This window comes from Caretta caretta, chromosome 14 (assembly GCF_965140235.1).
Source record: "Caretta caretta isolate rCarCar2 chromosome 14, rCarCar1.hap1, whole genome shotgun sequence".
Taxonomy (NCBI): Eukaryota; Metazoa; Chordata; order Testudines; family Cheloniidae; genus Caretta; species Caretta caretta.
This window is the reverse complement of record NC_134219.1, coordinates 48,855,881-48,871,780: the sequence shown is the minus strand read 5'-3', so window position 1 is coordinate 48,871,780 and position 15,900 is coordinate 48,855,881. Positions and strand designations below refer to the sequence as shown.

At 59.4% G+C, this 15,900-nt stretch overlaps 1 protein-coding gene across 1 annotated transcript in view; it reads right to left on the bottom strand.

Moving 5' to 3' along the window:
• Positions 1-15,900, bottom strand: part of LOC125621391 (uncharacterized) — a 71,133-nt gene that overhangs the window by 13,377 nt on the left and 41,856 nt on the right. The gene's annotated exons all lie outside the window — the stretch shown is intronic.

The following is a 15,900-nucleotide window of genomic DNA, read 5'->3' as shown; positions in this document are numbered from 1 at the left end:
CCCGGGACTGTCCACTGGGCGGCGCCCTCGCACCATCCGCCCAGGCCTCCCTCTGCCCAGGGTCTGTGCCCCGCGCCTGCAAGGCGGCTCTCGAGGGCCCCCGCGTGGCTCAGGCGGAGACAGCACCAAGGGGGTTAAATTAACCTAACCCGCCTGGCGTCTCCCCTGCTTCCCTTCACGTCCTGCCCTGTCTGGGCCTGACCCCGGGCCATGTGTCCCCTCCCCTCCCCACGGCACTCGGGGAAGGGGGCAGCCGAGCCCAGCTCTCCCTGGTGATGCTCCCCATGCTGCCTGGCCCTTTGGCTGGGGGTGATGGGGCGGGAGCTGGGCAGAGAAGTTCGCGGTCTGGGTGAGTCTCCCCGGGTCCTTCCCTTTGGAGCAGCCCTGGGGGCTGGCTGGGGCCCGGGGGCTGGGCCTCGGCTTGTGACGGTGCTGAGAACCCACCTGGCTCACTGCACGGAGCGCCAGGTGAGCAAAGCGCTGCCAGGCAGAGATCCCCACACTGGGACATCCTCTTCCAAGGAAGGCTGTAAAAATTGGAGCTGGAACCTGTTCTCTGAGTCCTACTGCCATCTCTCACCCCTTTCCCAGCTCTTTCTCTCTCCTGTCCCTTCCAGTTCAGCCCAAGGTGAAAGTTCCCCCACGAAATTGGGCTTCCAGCCTCTCCCGCACCTGCTGGTTTGCTCGGTGACGGGGTTTTACCCCGGGGGGATCGAGATCAAGTGGCTGAAGAACGGGCAGGAGCAGACGGCCGGGGTGGTGTCCACGGAGCTGCTCCAGAACGGAGACTGGACCTTCCAGATCCTGGTGATGCTGGAGATGAGCCCCCGGCGCGGGGAGTCTACACCTGCCAGCTGGAGCACATCACCCTGCAGGACCCCCTCAGCGTGCACTGGGGTAAGAGCCTCTGGGTGTGGGGCAGCCCCTGAGCCTGCAGCCCTTGCTCTGTGAAGCCCTCAGGGGATGGGCCCGGGTCAGAGCCCCGCCCCACCCCTGGGGCAGAGAGCAGGGACATTATTACAAAGGCAAAGAGAGGCTGGGCTCAGCCCAAACCACCTGCGCTCTTGTTTTCACAGCGGCGCAGTCTGACTCCCCCAGGAGCGAGAGGCTGACGGGCGTCGGGGCCTTCGTGCTGGGGCTGATCTTCCTGTGCCGGGACTCCTCACCTTCCTGAAGACTAAGAAAGGTGAATGGCTCCGGGATGGGGCCAGCGGCCCAGGAAATGAGTCCCCAGTGGGGCCATGATGCAATGGCACTGGAGGGTTTCACTAGAATTTTGACAGGTTTCAGAGCAGCAGCCGTGTTAGTCTGTATCCGTAAAAAGAACAGGGGGACTTGTGGCACCTTAGAGACTAACACATTTATTAGAGCATAAGCTTTCGTGAGCTACAACTCACTGCGTCCAGCTCACGAAAGCTCATGCTCTAATAAATTGGTTAGTCTCTATGGTGCCACAAGTCCTCCTGTTCTTTTTACTAGAAGTTTGATTCACCACAATTTACTTTAGCTTCCCCTTCTGGCATAAATAAAGTGTTCTGGTGACCAAGGAACTTCCTTCCCATCTCTCTGCCCACGTCCAGGAAGTGCAGGGCTAATCCCAGCCCCTGGCTTCCCATAAACCTGAGTCAGACCCTTCAGATTCTGAGCTACAGTTATGCCCTCCTGGCCTCCCCTCCAGGTCTCCTCTCTAGTCCTGAAGCCACAGGTTGGCAACCCCTGTTTTAAAGTGATGGGCCTCCTCGTGCCATTGGCCTCTAGTCCCACACACTCCCGGAACATCAGGGAGTTGCAGACACAGTTTGAAGTGCCTGCAAATCAGTCAGTTCCTCTCCAGTGGTGAAACAAATCCACTTCCCCTTTTAAAAATATGGAGACCAAACTCACTTGAGAAAGTATCAGAGGGGTCGCCGTGTTAGTCTGGAGCTGTAAAAGCGGCAAAGAGTCCTGTGGCACCTTATAGACTAACAGACATATAGGAGCAAAAGCTTTCGTGGGATGCATGTCACTTGAGAAACACACCAGAAAGGAATGAACTCCTGACCCTGAATTTTGACTTTCTTGTGCTACCCTCCAAGCTGTTTCCCTTTTTGCTAAATACGTGAAAAAACATGTAATAACTTGCAAGTCAAAATGCAGATCAGCAGCCTTGGGGGCTGGGGACTCCCTGTCACGGAGTCCCTGGGCGATGCTCTGGAACGGCTCCCCATGAAGCCAGGCAGGACTCTGGGGCAGTCGCCTTTCTGTGAGCAGCCTGTCTGCAGGACACACAGCTCACACAGCTTCCACCTTCCTGGGTCTGACCTCGGAGCATTCAGCATCCTCTGCCCCTCCGTGCGCTTCCCACAGCGAGTCCGCTCAGGCGGGGCTCCTGGGGAAGCCAGAGGGTCCTGCCCCCCAACTCCGCAGTCAGACGTGACTCTCAGCCAGCCAGTAAAACAGAAGGTTTATTAGACGACAGGAACATGGTCTAACACAGAGCTTGCAGGTGCAGAGAACGGGACCCCTCAGCTGGGTCCATTTGGGGGGCAGTGAGCCAGATAACCACGTCTGCACTTCACTCCATGTCCCAGCCAGCCCCAAACTGAAAACCCCCCCCAGCCCCTCCTCCTCTGGGCTTTGTTCCTTTCCCGGGCCAGGTGGTCACCTGATTCCTTTGTTCTCCAACCCTTCAGCTCTCACCTTGCAGGGGGAAGGGCCCAGGCCATCAGTTGCCAGAAAACAGGGTGTCGGCCATTCTCTGTGTCCAGACCCCTGCACACACATGCCCTCTAGGGCTCTGCAATGATCATACACCCTTACCCCACCCCCTAGATACTTAAGAACTGCCTAGGGGAAACTGAGGCACCCCCCCACTATTCAGAGGAAACATTAAGAACAGTCCCACTTCGTCACACTCCCCAGAACAGGCCCTAGTTACCAGCAGGTTCAGAGGAGCTGTGCTGGGTACAACACACATACCTTAGACAAAACAGGAGCACAGACATGAGGAAGCCACTTCTTTACTCCAGTTTAGGGGGTCCTTGTTTCTAGCTCACCCCCATCAGCTTCTCTTGCTCCCTCTCTCAGGTGAGCGGCTGGTCGCGAAAGTCACCGCCAACATCAATCACCCACGTACTGATTCCTGTCTGTGGAATAAAACAATCCAGACCAAGTCCTGCCTATAGTCACATTTTGCTTCCACACAGGTTGTGTAAGCCGCGGCTGAATGAGCTCTCCCCTGACACCTGGACTTCAGGACCAGACCGTATTTGCATAAAGACACCTACTCTGTTCTGGCTGGTGTCAAAAAGTAACGAAAATACTTCCCAGAGAGACAACCTATCCTAAATTCTCAATTACTGAGGGACAATCTACACTCACTGTTATATTTGCTTTCCACAAGCCACTCTTTTTAGGAGTGATGTACCCAAATAGTTGGATGCTAATGTTTAAATGTATTAACCTTAATTTGGGATATTGCAGTTTATGTCTGTATGTGTCTTATGACTTTTAAACTAAACTTTGTACATTTGAATAATTTGAGCACGACACCCAGATGTACACACACTCTTTCCTTAACCTGTGCATGAGATCATTTTAGCATTAGCTTTAATAAAAACAATTACATTTGAACGCAGGGGTCCTGCAAAGTTGTTATCTGTATGGTATAAGTAAAGGGCAGCAGACCTGTGCTTCGCAGACCTTTCTTGAGGGGTTACGCTCCTGGCACTGCACTCGCTAAGCAGGCGCTGGGGGGGCCAAATCCCTGTGGGAAGGGAAAGAGGGTGGGAGAGGCGTTTCTATCCAGTGGGGGGGATTCTGCCTAAGACCATCTCTACACTAGAAATGACTTGGGAATAATCCACACTCCCAGGGGTGGAAGTAAAATGCAGATTTTACCGGTACGGGGCCGCTCTGCCCCCCCTCGAAAGGGGTGAGGCCTCGGGCGGAAGGAGTGGGGCTGGGGGTCAGCATCCCGCAGCCGGTCAGTCTCTGCTCCCTGGCCCGCGCCGCCCGTGGCTCCCGCAGCGATTTAAAGGGCCTGGGGGTCCGGCCGGCACAGCCGCGGTAGCGGCAGAGGCAGCCGGAGCCCGGGGCCCTTTTAAATCGTGGCCCCGGGGCAGCTATTTCTTTTGCCCCCCCACCGTCAGTGGCTGGGGGGGGAAGGGGCAGCGATATTAAAGTGCCCGTACCCCCTTCCTCTCGCCCCTGCACGCTCCCAAGCGACGTAGTTATAACCCATCTAAGTGCTGATGTGGAGGCGGGGCCGACAGACTTACCGCCTCTCGCTGTGGCAGGATTTATTAAGCCAAGGGGAGAGCTCTCTCCCATCGGCTTGGAGCACCGTCACCTGCTGTAAGTGATCTAGTGTGGACATAGCCTAAGGAATCTACGCACCATTAGACCCCTCTGCTCTCTCTGATGGAAAGGCAGAGCCGATTAGTCAGTCGAGAGTCCGCTGTTTTGTTCAGTGGCCACTGGAGCTCAAATCACTGACACCCGGGTGTAAGCGCTGAGGCCCAGACCTGCTGTGAGACAGCGACTGCTCAGCCCGCACCAGCAGTGAGGTTCCCCCGCTAACTGCTGAGGCCACTGAGCGCTGGGTTAAGTGGGGTGACCTCGAGATGTGGCATCACAGAGGCTGCAATAGAGAGGCAGGGCGGTGGCAGCAGAAAACGCGGCCAACTGGGACAGGGCAAACAAGGGCACGGCGGGGTGCAGAGTGAACGGTGGCCTTCGCGGCTCTATTGCCCTGCCGCGGCAGCAGCAGCTGGGGCATCACTCAACAGGGGTGGGAGATGAACGCACATGAATGCACCTCCGGACTCTGAGTCTCTCTGGCCAGGGACAGCAGCTGTGAGGGGGGTGCAGCGGAGGGAGGGGGAGTGGCGTGTGAAAGGAATATTTGTTGTTGGACTTTCCCAGCGCAAATGAGGAACTCAGGCAAAGGGCACTGCCCAACTTACTCGGAGGTGGGCGTTTTGCTCATGGGCACATGCCTATGACTAGTGGTTGTGGTGTTTTACCAAATCAATGCCGGGTTCCTTTCCCCTGTGTATCATAAGTGCTCTCTGCTAGACACAGGTCAGGGCTTGCGGGAGGGGAAGCGTTGCCTCTTAGAGGCGCGGTGGGAGTGATGGGGGTGGTTAATTTTCTCAGATGACTGGGTGGGGGCTCGAGCTGGTTCTGTGCTGTATTAAGAGGAGTGTCACGGAGTGTGGGGGAGTCCAGGCCCTGCACCCCTCTTCCTGGGATCCACTGAGACTCTCAGCCAGCCAGTAAAACAGAAGGTTTATTGGACAACAGGAACACAGTCCAAAAACAGAGGTTGTGGGTGCACCCAGGACCCCTCAATCACGTCCTTCTGGGGGAGCAGGGAGCTTAGACCCCAGCCCTGGGGTTCCCTGTGTTCCTCCACCCAGCCCCAAACTGAAACTAAACCCACCCAGCAGGTTCCCTGCTGCAGCCTCTGTTCACATTCCTGGGCAGAGGTGTCACCTCCCCCTCCCCCTCCTGGCTCAGGTGACAGGCTCTCAGGTCTCCCATCCCCAGGGCACATTCCCAGGTCAACACTCCCCCCTCCCTGCTGCGTCACTTCGTCACACCTGCCATCCCAATAAAGGCTTGGACCTGCTTTTTGGTGTGGGGAGCGGGCCAGTCTCTGATCACCTCCACCTTGGCTGGTTCCGGCTTTAGGCGGCCGCTCCCCACCCGATGGCCCAGGTAAGATACTTCCGCCATCCCCACCTTGCACTTCTCCGCTTTTACAGTCAGCCCAGCCCCCTGGAGTCGGTCCAGCACTTGTCTAACCTGGGACACGTGGTCCTCCCAGGTCTGGCTAAAGACACAGATGTCATCAATATACGCCACGGCAAAACTCTCCATCCCCCTCAGGAGCTGGTCCACCAGGCGCTGGAAGGTGGCCGGCGCTCCCTTGAGGCCGAAAGGCAGGGTCAGGAACTCATGGAGCCCCAGAGGGGTGATAAAGGCCGATTTCAGCCGGGCATCTGCATCCAGCGGCACTTGCCAGTAGCCCTTTGTAAGGTCCATGGTGGTGAGGTACCGAGCTCCTCCCAGCTCGTCTAGGAGCTCGTCCGGCCTGGGCATGGGGTACGCATGGGATACAGTGATGGCATTGAGCTTCCGATAGTCCACGCAGAACCGGACCGACCCGTCCTTTTTGGGGACCAGCACCACCGGCGAGGCCCAAGGGCTGGCAGATGGCTGGATCACCCCAAAAGCCAGCATGTCCCGGACCTCTCTTTCCAGGTCCTGAGCAGTTTTCCCTGTGACTCGGAAGGGGGAGCATCTTATCGGCGGGTGCGACCCTGTCTGCACCCGGTGGACAGTCAGATTAGTGTGTCCAGGCTGGTTGGAAAACAGCTGTCGGTACGGATGCAGCACCTCCCTGACCTCAGCTTGCTGGGCAGGGGTTAGCTGACCCGAGAGGGGAATTGTTTCCAGGGGGGAACCAGCTCTGGTTCCAGGGAATAGATCTACTAAAGGGTCATCTCCCTGCTCCTCCCACTGTCCACACACGGCCAACACCACATTCCCCCTGGCATAATATGGCTTCATCATATTCACATGGTACACCCGGCGGTGGTGTGCCCGGTTCGACAGCTCTACCACATAGTTTACCTCATTGAGCTGCTTGACGACCTTGAAAGGGCCCTCCCAGGCGGCCTGTAGTTTGTTCTTTCTCACTGGGATGAGAACCATCACCGGATCCCCGGTGGCGTAGGCACGGGCCCGCGCCGTGCGGTCATACCAGACCTTCTGCTTCCTCTGGGCTCTGGCCAGATTCTCCCTGGCCAGGCCCATGAGTCTCAGCCAGTCTCTCTCGGAAGATCAGGACATACTCCACCACTGACTCTCCATCGGGAGTGGCCTTCCCCTCCCACTCATCTCTCATCAGGTCCAGGGGGCCCCTCACCCTCCTGCCATATAACAGTTCGAAAGGCGAAAATCCGGTAGACTCCTGGGGCACCTCCCTGTACGCGAACAGCAGGTGAGGTAAGTACTTGTCCCAATCCTGTGGGTGCTGGTTCATAAAGGTTTTCAGCATCATCTTTAGCGTCCCGTTAAACCTCTCCACCAGCCCGTTGGACTGGGGGTGATAAGCTGAGGCCCAGTCGTGCCGGACCCCACATTTCTCCCACAAGCACCGGAGCAGGGCCGACATGAAGTTGGAGCCTTGGTCTGTCAAGACTTCCTTGGGGAACCCCACTCGGCTGAAAATGGTCAGGAGCGCATCGGCCACGGTGTCTGCTTCAATGGAAGCTAAGGGCACTGCCTCGGGGTAGCGGGTGGCAAAATCTACCACCACCAGAATGTATTTCTTCCCCGACCGGGTCGTCCTGCTGAGAGGCCCCACGATGTCCATGGCCACCTTCTGGAAAGGCTCCTCTATGATGGGCAAAGGTCTCAAAGCCGCTTTCCCCTTGTCCCGGGCCTTCCCCACCCTCTGACAGGGGTCGCAGGATCGGCAATACTGCCGGACCGTGGTAAAGACCCCGGGCCAGTAAAAGTTCTGTAGCAGCCTCTGCCGGGTGCGCCGGATTCCCTGGTGCCCTGCGAGGGGGATGTCATGGGCCAGGTACAGGAGCCTGCGGCGATACTTCTGGGGGACCACCAGCTGCCTCCTGATCCCACAGGACTCTACTTCCCTTGTGGGAGCCCATTCTCGGTACAGGAACCCCTTCTCCCACAGGAACCTCTCCTGGCAGCCTCTGCTCATGGTCCGTCCCACACTGAGGTCGGCCAGGTCCCTGAGCTTGCGCAAGGAGGGATCTTTCCTCAACTCGGCCTGGAACTCAGCGGCTGGGGAAGGGATGGGGCCCGGTTCCGTCTCGCTGGCCAGGTCTGAGGCCTCCGCCTCTCTGAGCCGTGCCCCTCGGCGCTCCCTCCCCACCAGGGTAGGGTCCTGCGCCTCCGGTGTGATACCCTCCCCGAGGTCAGGGCGCAGTGCCCCTCGCCGGCTCTGGCTACGCGTCACAACCAGGGCGGCCTGGGGCTTGCTTGGCCAGTCCTCTAGGTCTCCCCCCATCAAAACTTCAGTGGGCAAATGGTGGTGTACTCCCACATCCTTGGGGCCCTCCTTGGCCCCCCATTTCAGGTGTACCCTTGCCACGGGCACCTTAAATGGGGTCCCGCCCACCCCTGTCAGGGTCAGATAGGTGTTGGGCACCACCCGATCTGAGGCCACCACCTCGGGCCGGGCCAGCGTCACCTCTGCGCCCGTATCCCAGTATCCATTGACCTTCCTCCCATCCACCTCCAGGGGAACAAGGCACTCTCTCCGGAGGGACAGCCCCGCGCCCACCCTGTAAACTGAGCATTCTGAGTCCAGAGCCTCCAGCCCTCTGGTGGAGCTGGCCTGGGGTACTCTTCCCTCCGGGGCAGGTGGTAAACTGGTAGGCCCCCTTTCCTGGGTCGTCTGCCCCTCGTCCAGCTGGGTCCCTACCCAGTTAACCCTGGGTAGGTTGGGTCTGCTCAGTTTGTCCCTGAGCCCGGGGCACTGGGACCGTACGTGGCCTCTCTGGCCACAGTGATAGCAGCTCAGGTCACGTTGGTCCCCTCGAGCGGGTCGGAGGGGCCCGACGCCAGGCGTTCCCCTTGGGAGGGGGTTCTCCCTATTTCCCCGCTGGGAGGCCCCCTGGTGACTCTCTCTCTGCATCGGGGGGGCCTGTTCTTTTGGGACTCCTCCCGGCTACCCCCTGACCGACTGTTCACAAACTCGTCGGCCAGCTGCCCTGCGTGCTGGGGGTTCTCGAGCTTTTTGTCCACCAGCCACAGCCTCAGGTCGGAAGGGCACTGATCATACAGTTGCTCCAGTACGATTAGGTCAAGCAGGTCCTCTTTAGCTTGGGCCCCAGCTGTCCACTTGCGGGCATATCCCTGCATCCGGTTGACCAGTTGTAGGTAGGTGACCTCAGGCGTTTTACGCTGACTCTGGAACCTTCTCCGGTACATCTCGGGGGTCAGCCCAAACTCACGGAGCAGGGCCTGTTTGAACAGTTCATAGTCCCCTGCCTCCGCCCCTGTCATTCGGCTGTACACCTCCACGGCTTTGGGGTCCAGTAAGGGGGTGAGAAACTGGAGCCTGTCTGCAGGGTCAACCCTGTGCAGCTCACAGGCATTCTCAAAGGCCGTCAGGAAGCTATCTATGTCCTCCCCCTCCTTCTGCTGGGCCAGGAAGCACTTATCAAAGTTCCTTGCAGTCTTGGGTCCCCCCTCACTCACCGCAGCCGGCGCCCCACTGCTCCTCAGCCTGGCCAGCTCCAGCTCATGCTGCCTCTGTTTCTCCTTCTCCTGACGCTCCCTCTCCTTCTCCTCCTGCTCATGTTGACGTTGTTTCTCCTTCTCCTCCTGCTCATGTTGACGTTGTTTCTCCTCATGTTGACGTTGTTTTTCATGATCCTCCAGCTCCCTCATTTTCATCTCCCTCTCCCATTCCAGCTGCATCCGCTCCAGGGATGGGGAGCTCCGCCGGGAGGATCCCCTGCTGGGTGCCGGGGTCAGGGTGCCCTCGGTATTCGCTGGGCTTCCCTCAACCCCTCCCCCGGACATAGGTAGGAAGGGTCTCGGGATGTCCTCAGCAGCAGTCTGACCCCTCCCAGCCCGGTCAGGCCCCAGGGCCCACGCTGCGTCCCCCGGGCAGCTTCCCTCAGGGACAGGGATCGGGTCATCCAAGCGATCCCTCTCCTCCAGCTGGGCAATCAGCTGTTCCTTGGTGAACCTCCCAATGCGCAGCCCCCTCTGCCTGCACAGCTCCACCAGGTCGCTCTTAAGGCGTTTAGCGTACATCTCCCTGCTGGCCACTCGCAGGCCGGGCAGCTTCCCACGGTTTCCAGGAAAAGCCCCTCGTGTGCCAGTCCTTCTTGAGGTCACCGACTCTTTGCCAGGGTCGAGCTGCAGATTCCTCCGCCCCTGGGACCGCTCGCTGCAATCCCCCGGGGGACCCTGTTACTGCAAAAGTCTTTCTCTCTGGTCACACATTCCCAGGGGTTAACTGCCCCCCGAAACCGTCTCTCTCTGAATCTTCAGCACGCCTGGTCCCCGTCAATTCCCCTTCGTTTTACTGCTCCCCAGTGTGACGATGTGACTCAGCAGGGAGGGGGGAGTGTTGACCTGGGAATGTGCCCTGGGGATGGGAGACCTGAGAGCCTGTCACCTGAGCCAGGAGGGGGAGGGGGAGGTGACACCTCTGCCCAGGAATGTGAACAGAGGCTGCAGCAGGGAACCTGCGGGGTGAGTTTAGTTGGCAGTTTGGAGGCTGGGGGGAGGAACACAGGGAACCCCAGGGCTGGGGTCTAAGCTCCCTGCTCCCCCAGAAGGATGTGATTGAGGGGTCCTGGTTGTACCCACAAGCTCTGTTGTGGACTGTGTTCCTGTTGTCCAATAAACCTTCTGTTTTACTGGCTGGCTGAGAGTCTCAGTGGATCCCAGGAAGAGGGGTGCAGGGCCTGGACTCCCCCACACTCCGTGACAACTGGTGGCAGCGGTGGGATCTACTGCACCCCGTGAACGGCGCTTCCTGCAGTAAGTGACTGGGGAACAGTAAAACGAAGGGGAATTGACGGGGACCAGGCGTGCTGAAGATTCAGAGACGGTTTCGGGGGGCGGTTAACCCCTGGGAATGTGTGACCAGAGAGAAAGACTTTTGCAGTAACAGGGTCCCCCGGGGGATTGCAGCGAGCAGTCCCAGGGGCGGAGGAGTCTGCAGCTCGACCCTGGCAAAGAGGTGGTGACCTCAAGAAGGACTGGCACACTAAGGGCTTTTCCTGGAAACCGTGGGAAGCTGCCCGGCCTGCGAGTGGCCAGCAGGGAGATGTACGCTAAACGCCTTAAGAGTGACCTGGTGGAGCTGTGCAGGCAGAGGGGGCTGCGCATCGGGAGGTCCACCAAGGAACAACTGATTGCCCAGTTGGAGGAGAGGGATCGCTTGGATGACCCGATCCCTATCCCTGAGGGGAGCCGCCCGGCAGACGCAGCGTGGGCCCTGGGGCCTGACCGGGCTGGGAGGGGTCAGACTGCTGCCGAGGACATCCCGAGACCCTTCCTACCTATGTCTGGGGGAGGGGTTGGGGGAAGCCCAGCGAATACCGAGGGCACCCTGACCCCAGCACCCAGCAGGGGATCCTCCCGGCGGAGCTCCCCATCCCTGGAGCGGAGGCGGCTGGAATGGGAGAGGGAGATGAAAATGAGGGAGCTGGAGGATCATGAAAAACAACGTCAACATGAGCAGGAGGAGAAGGAGAAACAACGTCAACATGAGCAGGAGGAGAAGGAGAAACAACGTCAACATGAGCGTCAGGAGAAGGAGAGGGAGCGTCAGGAGAAGGAGAGGGAGCGTCAGGAGAAGGAGAGGGAGCGCCAGGAGAAGGAGAAACAAAGACAGCACGAACTGGAGCTGGCCAGGCTGAAGAGCAGTGGGGCCCCGGCTGTGGTGAGTGAGGGGGGACCCAAGACTGCAAGGAACTTTGATAAGTGCTTCCTGGCCCAGCGTAAGGAGGGGGAGGACATAGATAGCTTCCTGACGGCCTTTGAGAATGCCTGTGAGCTGCACAGGGTTGACCCTGCAGACAGGCTCCAGTTTCTCACCCCCTTACTGGACCCCAAAGCCGTGGAGGTGTACAGCCGGATGACAGGGCCGGAGGCAGGGGACTATGAACTGTTCAAACAGGCCCTGCTCCGTGAGTTTGGGCTGACCCCCGAGATGTACCGGAGAAGGTTCCGGAGTCAGCGTAAAACGCCTGAGGTCACCTACCTACAACTGGCCAACCGGATGCAGGGGTATGCCCGCAAGTGGACAGCGGGGGCCCGAGCTAAAGAGGACCTGCTTGACCTAATTGTACTGGAGCAGCTGTATGAACAGTGCCCTTCCGACCTGAGGCTGTGGTTGGTGGACAAAAAGCTCGAGAACCCCCAGCACGCAGGGCAGCTGGCCGACGAGTTTGTGAACAGTCGGTCAGGGGGTAGCCGGGAGGAGTCCCAAAAGAACAGGCCCCCCCCGATGCAGAGAGAGAGTCACCAGGGGGCCTCCCAGCGGGGAAATAGGGAGAACCCCCTCCCAAGGGGAACGCCTGGCGTCGGGCCCCTCCGACCCGCTCGAGGGGACCAACGTGACCTGAGCTGCTATCACTGTGGCCAGAGAGGCCACGTACGGTCCCAGTGCCCTGGGCTCAGGGACAAACTGAGCAGACCCAACCTACCCAGGGTTAACTGGGTAGGGACCCAGCTGGACGAGGGGCAGACGACTCAGGCAAGGGGGGCTGCCAGTTTACCACCTGCCCCGGAGGGAAGAGTACCCCAGGCCAGCTCCACCAGAGGGCTGGAGGCTCTGGACTCAGGGCGCTCAGTTTACAGGGTGGGCGCGGGGCTGTCCCTCCGGAGAGAGTGCCTTGTTCCCCTGGAGGTGGATGGGAGGAAGGTCAATGGATACTGGGATACGGGTGCGGAGGTGACGCTGGCCCGGCCCGAGGTGGTGGCCCCAGATCGGGTGGTGCCCAACACCTACCTGACCCTGACAGGGGTGGGTGGGACCCCATTTAAGGTGCCCGTGGCAAGGGTACACCTGAAATGGGGGGCCAAGGAGGGCCACAAGGATGTGGGGGTACACCACCATTTGCCCACTGAAGTTTTGATGGGGGGGGACCTAGAGGACTGGCCAAGCAAGCCCCAGACCGCCCTGGTTGTGACCCGTAGCCAGAGCCGGCGAGGGCCACTGCTCCCTGACCTCGGGGAGGGTACCGCACCGGAGGCGCAGGACCCTACCCTGGTGGGAAGGGAGGGCCGAGGGGCACGGCTCAGAGAGGCTGAGGCCTCAGACCTGGCCACTGAGGGGGAACCGGTCCCCATCCCTTCCCCAGCTGCTGAGTTCCAGGCCGAGTTGAGGAAAGATCCCTCCTTGCGGAAGCTCAGGGACCTGGCCGACCTCAGGGTGGTACGGACCATGAGGAGAGGCTGCCAGGAGAGGTTCCTGTGGGAGAAGGGGTTCCTATACCGAGAATGGGCTCCCACAAGGGAAGTGGAGTCCTGTGGGATCAGGAGGCAGCTGGTGGTCCCCCAGAAGTATCGCCGCAGGCTCCTGTACCTGGCCCATGACATCCCCCTCGCAGGGCACCAGGGAATCCGGCGCACCCGGCAGAGGTTGCTACAGAACTTTTACTGGCCCGGGGTCTTTACCACGGTCCGGCAGTATTGCCGATCCTGTGACCCCTGTCAGAGGGTGGGGAAGGCCCGGGACAAGGGGAAAGCGGCTTTGAGACCTTTGCCCATCATAGAGGAGCCTTTCCAGAAGGTGGCCATGGACATCGTGGGGCCTCTCAGCAGGACGACCCGGTCGGGGAAGAAATACATTCTGGTGGTGGTAGATTTTGCCACCCGCTACCCCGAGGCAGTGCCCTTAGCTTCCATTGAAGCAGACACCGTGGCCGATGCGCTCCTGACCATTTTCAGCCGAGTGGGGTTCCCCAAGGAAGTCTTGACAGACCAAGGCTCCAACTTCATGTCGGCCCTGCTCCGGTGCTTGTGGGAGAAATGTGGGGTCCGGCACGACTGGGCCTCAGCTTATCACCCCCAGTCCAACGGGCTGGTGGAGAGGTTTAACGGGACGCTAAAGATGATGCTGAAAACCTTTATGAACCAGCACCCGCAGGATTGGGACAAGTACTTACCTCACCTGCTGTTCGCGTACAGGGAGGTGCCACAGGAGTCTACCGGATTTTCGCCTTTCGAACTGTTATATGGAAGGAGGGTGAGGGGCCCCCTGGACCTGATGAGAGACGAGTGGGAGGGGAAGGCCACTCCCGATGGAGAGTCAGTGGTGGAGTATGTCCTGATCTTCCGAGAGAGACTTGCTGAACTCACGGGCCTGGCCAGGGAGAATCTGGCCAGAGCCCAGAAGAAGCAGAAGGTCTGGTATGACCGCACGGCAAGGGCCCGTGCCTACGCCACCGGGGATCCGGTGATGGTTCTCATCCCAGTGAGAAAGAACAAACTACAGGCCGCCTGGGAGGGCCCTTTCAAGGTCGTCAAGCAGCTCAATGAGGTAAACTATGTGGTGGAGCTGTCGAACCGGGCGCACCACCGCCGGGTGTACCATGTGAATATGATGAAGCCATATTATGCCAGGGGGAATGTGGTGTTGGCCGTGTGTGGACAGTGGGAAGAGCAGGGAGATGACCCTTTAGTAGATCTATTCCCTGGGACCAGAGCTGGTTCCCCCCTGGAAACAATTCCCCTCTCGGATCAGCTAACCCCTGCCCAGCAAGCTGAGGTCAGGGAGGTGCTGCATCCGTACCGACAGCTATTTTCCAACCAGCCTGGACGCACTAATCTGACTGTCCACCGGGTGCAGACAGGGTCGCACCCGCCGATAAGATGCTCCCCCTTCCGAGTCACAGGGAAAACTGCTCAGGACCTGGAAAGAGAGGTCCGGGACATGCTGGCTTTGGGGGTGATCCAGCCATCTGCCAGCCCTTGGGCCTCGCCGGTGGTGCTGGTCCCCAAAAAGGACGGGTCGGTCCGGTTCTGTGTGGACTATCGGAAGCTCAATGCCATCACTGTATCGGATGCCTACCCCATGCCCAGGCCGGACGAGCTCCTAGACAAGCTGGGAGGAGCTCGGTACCTCACCACCATGGACCTTACAAAGGGCTACTGGCAAGTGCCGCTGGATGCAGAGGCCCGGCTGAAATCGGCCTTTATCACCCCTCTGGGGCTCTATGAGTTCCTGACCCTGCCTTTCGGCCTCAAGGGAGCGCCGGCCACCTTCCAGCGCCTGGTGGACCAGCTCCTGAGGGGGATGGAGAGTTTTGCCGTGGCGTATATTGATGACATCTGTGTCTTTAGCCAGACCTGGGAGGACCACGTGTCCCAGGTTAGACAAGTGCTGGACCGACTCCAGGGGGCTGGGCTGACTGTAAAAGCGGAGAAGTGCAAGGTGGGGATGGCGGAAGTGTCTTACCTGGGCCATCGGGTGGGGAGCGGCCGCCTAAAGCCGGAACCAGCCAAGGTGGAGGTGATCAGAGACTGGCCCGCTCCCTACACCAAAAAGCAGGTCCAAGCCTTTATTGGGATGGCAGGATACTACCGAAGATTTGTGCCTCACTTTAGCGCCATAGCCACCCCCATCACTGAGCTATGCAAGAAGGGGAAGCCAGACAAGGTGGTCTGGACCGAGCAGTGCCAGGAGGCTTTCCGGGCGCTGAAGGAGGCTCTGGTCAGTGGCCCAGTTCTGGCGAACCCGGACTTTGACAAGGCCTTTGTGGTGTTCACCGACGCCTCCGACACGGGACTGGGGGCGGTGTTAATGCAGGAGGATGAAAAGGGGGAGAGACACCCCATCGTGTACCTGAGCAAGAAGTTGCTACCCCGGGAGCAACACTACGCGGCCATCGAGAAGGAGTGCCTGGCCATGGTGTGGGCCCTCAAGAAACTAGAGCCCTATCTCTTCGGGCGGCACTTCACCGTGTACACCGACCACTCGCCCCTGACCTGGCTGCACCAGATGAAAGGAGCCAACGCCAAGCTCCTGAGATGGAGCCTGCTCCTGCAGGATTACGACATGGACGTGGTCCACGTGAAGGGAAGTGCCAACCTGATAGCGGATGCGCTGTCCCGGAGAGGGGGCCCCGAACTTCCCCAGGTCACTGGTCACAGTGACCCCGCTCAGTTCAGTCTCGAAGGGGGGAGAGATGTGACGATGTGACTCAGCAGGGAGGGGGGAGTGTTGACCTGGGAATGTGCCCTGGGGATGGGAGACCTGAGAGCCTGTCACCTGAGCCAGGAGGGGGAGGGGGAGGTGACACCTCTGCCCAGGAATGTGAACAGAGGCTGCAGCAGGGAACCTGCGGGGTGAGTTTAGTTGGCAGTTTGGAGGCTGGGGGGAGGAACACAGGGAACCCCAGGGCT